Source organism: Rhinopithecus bieti, unplaced genomic scaffold, assembly GCF_001698545.2.
Source record: "Rhinopithecus bieti isolate Rb0 unplaced genomic scaffold, ASM169854v2 scaffold_11966, whole genome shotgun sequence".
NCBI classification, from domain to species: domain Eukaryota; kingdom Metazoa; phylum Chordata; class Mammalia; order Primates; family Cercopithecidae; genus Rhinopithecus; species Rhinopithecus bieti.
Window position 1 is genome coordinate 1 of NW_016807254.1, and position 8659 is coordinate 8659.

General features: G+C 36.3%; 1 pseudogene across 1 annotated transcript; it reads left to right on the plus strand.

Moving 5' to 3' along the window:
* The first annotated feature begins 3230 nt into the window (after window positions 1-3230).
* Window positions 3231-3955, plus strand: LOC108535040 (single-stranded DNA-binding protein, mitochondrial pseudogene; annotated as a pseudogene). Its single transcript, XR_001887120.1, has one exon. The product of XR_001887120.1 is annotated as a single-stranded DNA-binding protein, mitochondrial pseudogene (transcript).
* Window positions 3956-8659: the final 4704 nt, after the last annotated feature.

Here is an 8659-nt window from a genome sequence, read left to right on the forward strand (position 1 = left end):
CGCTCGCACTGGGAGTTGGAGACTGGAGCTGTTCCTATTCGGCCGTCTTGCTCCGCCCCCTCTCTCCTGTCTTAAAACATTTGACATTCCTAGATATTTTACGTAAATTGAATCAAAAATATGTAGTCAATTGCATCTGGATTAATACATTTAGCATAATGTTTTTGAGGTACATCCATATTGTAACATGTATTAGCAGTTTGTTGCTCTTTACTGCTAAACATTATTTTATTGTGTGAATATAGCCCTTTTTTTCATTCATTTAACAAGGAATGAACATTTGGATTTTTCCCAGTATGTGGCTATAGAAATAGTGCCGCTATGAATCTTCACATGTGAATCTTTAGATGACCTAGGTTTTGTTTCTCTTGGGTAGATATCAAGGAGTGAAGTTGACAGTCATGTGCTACATTTGTGTTTAATATTTTTGTAACTGCCAAAATGATTTTTTTTTTTTAATGGCAGTACCCTTTTACATTGCCATCAGTGATGCATGAAGATTCTAGTTTCTCCCTTGCAGGAAGTGGGACTGCCAGGAGACTCTGCAAGGGTGCTGTTTCATAGAGAGAGCTTGTGCTGGGTCACTTGCACATCCTAAGTCCTAAGATGCTACAGCAAGGCACCATTTTTGAACCCAACCCACAACAGATTATGCACTGCCCTGGTGCTCAGCAGCACTGGGGCTGAGATAGGAGCAAAGTATGAGCTCTTGTTTCTGGGGCTGAAGCATGAGTCAGTCATGGGATGCCACAGATGGACCTGAAGTGCAAGTGAGCAAGGCACAGGTTAAAACCACTGAATCTAGCTAGCAAGCAACTCTGAAGCTAAAATGTAAGCATGACACCCATTTCCAACCAGCCAGCCAAGATTGCAAGCAATGAAGGCAACCCCAACCTTCTCAGTGGCAGGGCCACTGTGCAGCTCCTACCACCTCCCACCCAAGCATCTTTCCAGAAGCCTGGGGATCGTCCTGCCTCTGTATACCATAGCTGGTGCGTGCACACACCATAGAGGACTCTGAGGACAAGCCTAGCAGGCTTCTTTGCTACCCTCTCCATGTCAGAGTGCACAGCCCTAAAGCTTAGGGACTGCCCAGCAAATTCCACCACCACTGGCATCTAAGCACTCTTTCTGGGGGCCTGAGGTTGATCCCACCCACCCTGCAGCTACCGCTACAGCTGGTGTCTATTTGCATGTACCACATGCAGGCATGAAGACTATCCCAACCAACAATCACAGCCCTCACCATTACCAGCAAGCACTGTTTAGGACCCAGAGGGTTATCCAGCCACTGGCATTGCCATAGTTCATGCCATCCACCCAGGGGTCCAAGAGCCTGCACACCAACCCAGCCTACCCTTGCCACTACTGGCATCTGAACAAGCTACTTGAAGGCCCAATAGTTGGCCTACCTAGACCCACTGACACTGTTGCCAGCATATGCAGTCCTGGGCACTCGTATGCTCTGTCCACTACTGCCACCAATGGGGCTCAAACATTGGCCCACCTGGCATCTCAGCCCCTAGTAAAACTTCAGGATAGCCTCCACTAAAAACTGCACCAAAGCCACTAAGGAAATTGCAGGCACCACAGATGCTGTTTACAGCTAAAGAAATCATGCAGATACTACCCTACTATATGTACCTGGAATCAAAGCTGATGTGCCCTACCCAACCAACACTATAGATACAACTTCAGGACAATGTCCTCTCCTACAGAAACAAATGAAAAAAAAAGTAGAATAAATGACAGTTATGCTAGATGCATAGATATCAACATAAGGACACAGGAAACATGAAAAAGCAGGAAAATGTAGTGCCTTCAAAGGAACACTATAATAAACATACTCCACACAAATAAAAACCAGAAACAATCAGGAGTAGCTATATATTTATCAGAAAAAAATCAGATTCTAAATCAAAAACAGTAATAAAAAGGGGGGGTCATTATACAATGATAAAGCATCAATCCAGCAAGGGGATATAACAAATCTCAATATATATGCACCCAACTCTAGAGAAGTTAGATTAATAAAGCAAATAGTACTAGATCTAAATAGAGAGATAAATTCCGGTACAATAATAGTGGCAAACTTCACCACCCTATTCACAGCATTCAACAGATTATCTAGACGCAAAATTAACAAAGAAACATTAGATTTAAATAGGACTTTAGGTCAAATGAATCTAACAGACATTTATAAAACACTTTATTCAACAACTGCAGAATACACCTTCTTATCAGCACATAGAACATTCTCCAGGGTAAACCATATGTTAGACCATAAAACGAGTCTCGGTAGATTTTTAAAAATCAAAATAATATCAATTATCTTCTCAGACCAAAATGGAATAAAACTGGAAGTTAATACTAACAGGAACTTTTCAAAGTATGCAAATACACAGAAATTAAGCAACATGGTCCTGAATGACTACAGGGTCAATGAAGAAAAGAACTAACACAAATCCTCCTGAAACTGGTCAAACAATTTAAAACGAAAGAAAATTTTCTCTAACTCATTCTGTGAGGTCAACATCACCCTGATACCAAAACCAGAAAAAGGACACAACAGAAGAAAACTACAGGCCATCCCTGAAGAATATAGATGCAGAAATCCCCAGCAAAATACTAGCAAGTCAAATTCAACAGTTGGTTTGATCAAATGAGATTTAGCCCAGAGATGCAAGGATGGGTCAAAATGCAATCAATAAATGTGACACAGCACATCAACAAAATGAAGAACAAAATTTCTATGACCATCTCAATAGACACAGAAGAAGCACTTGAAAATATTCAACATTTCCTCATGATAAAAACTCTTAACAAAGTAGGAAAAGAAGGAACATACCTCAAAATAATAAAGTCCATATTGGACAAATCCACAGTTAATATCATCCCAAATGGGGAAAAGTTGATAGCCTTTTTTGTGAGATCTGGAAAAAGAAAAGGATGCCCACTTTCACCACTCCTATTTAACATAGTACTGAAAGTGCTAGCCAGGCTAGAGAAAATAATTAAAGGCATTGTAACTGGAAAAGAGGGAGTCAAATTGTCCCTCTTTGCAGACAATATTAGCTTCTATTTAGAAAAACCCTCCAAAAAGCCTCTTAGAAATGATAACCAAATCCAGTAAGGCTGTAAGATACAAAATCAACATGCAAAAATCATTAGTGTTTCTAAACACCAATAATGGATAAGGAAACAGACAAAAAAGAAATCAAGAAGCACCGGAAGTGATCCCCTGGTTGGCTCGGCTGCTCGAGTTAGAGCGTCGGGTGAGGAAGGGATAGCAAGCACTAAGCAAGTGCTGGAGTCCTATGTTTTGACTGAGCATGATCCTGCGTGGGTCGGCAAGTGTTTCTGAAGAGCCTAAAGATTAGACTGTAAGGAAAGAAAATAGAAGCCATGTTTCGAAGACCTGTATTACAGGTACTTCGTCAGTTTGTAAGACATGAGTCCGAAACAACTACCAGTTTGGTTCTTGAAAGATCCATGAATCCTGTGCAGTTACTTGGGCGAGTGGGTCAGGACCCTGTCTTGAGACTAGTGGAAGGAAAAATTCCAGTCACAATATTTTCTCTAGCAACTAATGAGATGTGGCGATCAGGGGACAGTGAAGTTTACCAAATGGGTGATGTCAGTCAAAAGACAACATGGCACAGAATATCGGTATTCCGGCCAGGCCTCAGAGACGTGGCATATCAGTATGTGAAAAAGGGTTCTCAAATTTATTTGGAAGGGAAAATAGACTATGGTGAATACATGGATAAAAATAATGTGAGGCGACAAGCAACAACTATCATAGCTGATAATATTATATTTCTGAGTGACCAGACGAAAGAGAAGGAGTAGAAAGGATGATTCTTCTTTGGCCATCATTGGGTACAGTCTCATTTCCAAGTCATGTGTATAATCTTTATCGCTCCCAAGGACAAGAATTAAAATACTCTTTTACATTAAAAAAAAAAAAAGAAATGAAGAGGGCAACCCCATTAAAATAGCTACAAATAATACCAAGGAATAAATTAAACCAAAGAGATAATCAATTTCTGCAAGGAAAACTACAAATCACTGAAGGAAGAAGTATAAAAAGACACAAATAAATACAAATACATCCCATGCTCATGGATCAGAAAAATTAATATGGCTAACATGACCATATGAGCAAAAGCAATCTACAGACTCAAATATCTATCAAAATATCAATGTAATTTTCCAAAGAATTCAAAAAAGGTCCTAAAATTCGTGTAGAACCAAAAAAGAATCAAAACAGCCAAAGCAATCCTGAGCAAAAGGAACAAAGTTGCAGGCATCACACTGCCTAATTTCAAGCTGTATTACAAGGCTATTATAACTAAACCAGCATGGTGTTGATATAAAAATAGACACATGGTCCAATTGAACAGAATAGAGACCCCCAAAATAAATCCACATATTTACAATGAACTGATCTTCCACAAGGTCATCAATAACATAGATACACTCTCAGTAAATGGTACTGGGAAAACTGGATTACCATATACCTGAATGAAACTAGATCCTTCTCTCTCATCATATACAGGTATCAACTACGATGAATTAAAAACCTAAACATTGCAGCACTATTCACAATAGTAAAGACTCGGAACCAACCCAAATGCCCATCAATGATAGACTGGATAAAGAAAATCTGTCACATATACACCATGGAATACTATTCTGCCATAAAAAGGGAGGACTTCATGTCCTTTGCAGGGACATGGATGAAGCTGGAAACCATCATTCTCAGCAAACTAACAGGAACAGAAAACCAAACACCACATGTTCTCACTCATAAGTGGAAATTGAACAATGAGAACACATGGACACAAGGAAGGAAACATTACACACCAGGGCCTGTTGGGGGTGGAGGGGAGGGGAGGGATAACTTTAGGAGAAATACATAATGTGGATGACAGGTTGATGGGTGCAGCAAACCATCATGGCATGTATATACCTGTGTAGCAAACCTGTGCATTCTGCACATGTGTCACAGAACATAAAATATTTAGTAAAAAAAAAAAAAAAAAACCTTAAACATAAAGCCTGAAACTATAAAACTATGAGAAAAAAATAAGAAAAACATTTCAGAATATTTGTTTAGGTAAATATTTTATGACTAAGACCTCAGAAACACAGGTAATGATAACAAAATAGACAAATAGACAAAGCTTCTGCATAGCAAAGGAAACAATCAACAAGTAGTCAACTTGTTGAATGGGAGGAAATATTTGCAATTTTTTCTTTTGACAGTGGAATAAAAATAAAAGGAACTCAAACAACCCAACAATAAAAAAATCTAATAACCCTATGAAATTATGGTTAAAAGACATGAACAGACATTTCTCAAAGGAACTCATACACATAGCCCACAGATATACCAAAAAAAAAAAAAAAAAAAAATGCTCAACATCACTAATCATCAGGGAAATGCAAATCAAAATCACAAAGAAATATTATCTTATGCATGTTAGAAAGCTATGTAAAAAGACAACAATAACACATGCTCATGAGGATGCGAGAAAAGGGAACTCTTAGACACTAAGAGTGGGTGGGAATGTAAATTAGTAAAACCACTGTAGAAAACAACATAAAGATTTCTTAAGAAAACTAAAATCAGAACTACCATACAATCCAGCACTCCCATTACTGGTTATTTATCTAAACATATATGTATATTTATCAAAAGAATACCTACACTCGCATGTTTATTGCAACACTATTTACAGTAGAAAAGATATGGAATCAACTTGTGTCCATCAATGTAAGAATGAATGAAGAAAATGTAGCATATATTTACAATGAAATACTATGCAGCCATTAAAAATAAAATATTTTCCTTTGCAATAACACGGAACTGGAGGTCATTATATTAAGTAACATAAGCCAGGCATCGAAAGACACATATTGCATGTTCTCATTCACACGTGGGAGCTAAAAATTTGACCTTATAGAGATGGAGAATCAAATGATGGATACCAGAGACTGAGAAGTGTGTGTGGATGGAAAAAAGGTTAATGAGTATAAACATACAGTTACAAGAAATCAGTGCTAATGTCCTATAGCAGAATGGGGTATAGTTAGCAGCAATAATATTTTATACTTCAAAGTAGCTAGAAGGGAGGACTTGAAATGTTACCGATACATAGAAATGATAAATACTCAAGGTGATAGACACCTCATATAGCCAGACCAGATCATTACACATTTTATTTAAGTAACAAATACTCAAGTGTATCCTGTAAATATATAAACTATTACATTTAATATAAGGAAAAAATAATTTTAAATCTGTCCAATTTAACTAATATTTCTTAAATGGATTTTGCTTTTTATGTTACAGGTAAGAACACATTATATAACACAAAGTCTGAAGATTTTCTCTTGTATTTTCTTCTAAAGGTCTGATCATTTAGAGTATTATTTTGGGGCCTATTATTTGAGTTAATTTTGCTTATGGTGACAAGTAAAATCTACATTCACCTTTTGCATGGAGAAATCCAACTGTCCCAGCAGCATCTTTTTAAAAAATAACATTTCTCCACTGAGTAGTGTTGAAATGTTTCTGAAACATCGATTGGATATAAATGAAACAATTTATTTTTGGACTCTCAAATTGGTACCATTGATTAATATATCTATCCTTGTACCAGGAATCCACTGCTATGATTACCGTAACATTATAGTTAGTTTTGAAAACGTAAAATGAAAGTCCTTCAACTTTGTTGTTTTCATAGCTTTTAGCTATTTTGCTTTTCTGTTTTGTGTAGATATTTTACATTGACATTGATTAAAAAATAGCATGTTTGCATTTTCATATGGATTACATTATATCTATATATAACTATAAAGAGATCACCAGTTAACATTATTCACATTTCCAATCCATGAAAATAGACTATATCCCAATTCATTTAAATATTCTTTAAATTTTCTCAGCCTTCTTTTTTCAATGGTGAGTAGAGAACACCCTTGTCTTGTGCCCAATCTAATGGGGCATACCATTCTACGATTCTTTATTAAGGATTATGCTAAAATAAGGTTTTTGTGAATATCCTTAATAGGTGGAGGAATTTACTTTCTATTCCTAGTTTTTTGAGAGTTTTTTCCATAAGGTTAGTTTTTTGGTTTTTTTTTGTAAGTTTTTTTTTTGTGTGTGTGTGTGCGTGTGTGTGTGTGTGTGTACGTGTTTATATGCCTATTTAATTGATGGTGTGATTTTTCTTCTTTATTGCATTGCTATGTGCAGTACATTAATTGAATCTCAAATGTTGAAACAACCTTTCATTCCTGGGATGAATCCCATTTGATATTGATGCATAATCCTCTACATATGTTGCTGGATTTTGATTTACTAAATAATTAATAGAAAAGGGGTTGCATATGTTGTCACTGAAATATTGCCCTGTTGTTTTCTTTTGTCGTATCTTTTTCTGGCTTTGGTATTTGTTGATACTGGCCTGATAGAATGAATTGGGAAATGTTTATGTTTTTGTTATTTTCTTGGTAAATTTGTGAAGAATTGGTATTCTTAGTATTATTTCTACTTTAAGTATGTGCCAGAATTTATTCTTAAGCCATCTTAGTCTGAACTTTTCTTTGTGGAATAATTTAAAATAATTTCATATTATTAATTCAATTTATTTACTTACTATTGAGGTATTCATATTTTCCATTTCTGCTTAAGTCAGTTTTGGTAAGGTGTGTCTTTAGGTGTATTGGTCTTTATATATATTTATATGTATTGATCAAAACAATTCATAGTATCTTTATTCTGTTTTTAATTTTTATTTTAGGTTTGAAAGTACAAGTGAAGTTTTTGTTACATGGATAAACACCTGTCACCAGAGTTTGTTGTACATATTATCATATCACCCAGGTATTAGGCTCAATACCCAATAGTTATCATTTCTGCTTCTCTCCCTCCTCCCACCCTCCTTTGTCAAGCAGGCCTCAGTGTCTGTTGTTTCTTTCTTTGTGTCCATAAGTGCTTATCATTTAGCTTGCACTTACAAGTGAGAATATGCAGTATTTGGTTTCCTGTTCTTGTGTTAGTTTGGTAAGGATGATAGCCCCAGCTCCCTCAATGTTCCCACAAAAGTTGGGATCTCATTCTTTTTTATGGCAGCATAATATTCCATGGGGTGTAGGTACATTTTCTTTATCCGGTTGTCATTGAAAGGCATTAGGTTGATTCCTTGTCTGTGCTATTGTAAACAGAGCGGCAGTGAACATTTGCATTTGTGTGTCTTTATGGTAGAATGCTTTATATTCATCTGGGTATATATTCAGTAACGAGATTCATAGATCAAATGGTAGTTCTGCTTTTAGCCCTTTGAGGAATTGCTATACTGCTATCTGTAATAGCTGAAGTAATTTACATTCCCACCAACAGTATATAAGTGTTCCCTTTTCTCTGAAACCTCACCAGCATCTGTTATTTTTTGACATTTTAATGATGATAGCCATTCTGACTGGTATAAGATGGCATCTCATAATGGTTTTTATTTACATTTCTCTAATGATTAGTGATGAACTTTTTTTCATATGCTTGTTGGCCGCATGTAAGTCTTCTTTTGAGAAGTATCTATTCGTGTCCTTTGCCCATCTTTAAATTTTTTTCTCTCTTGTAAATTTGTCT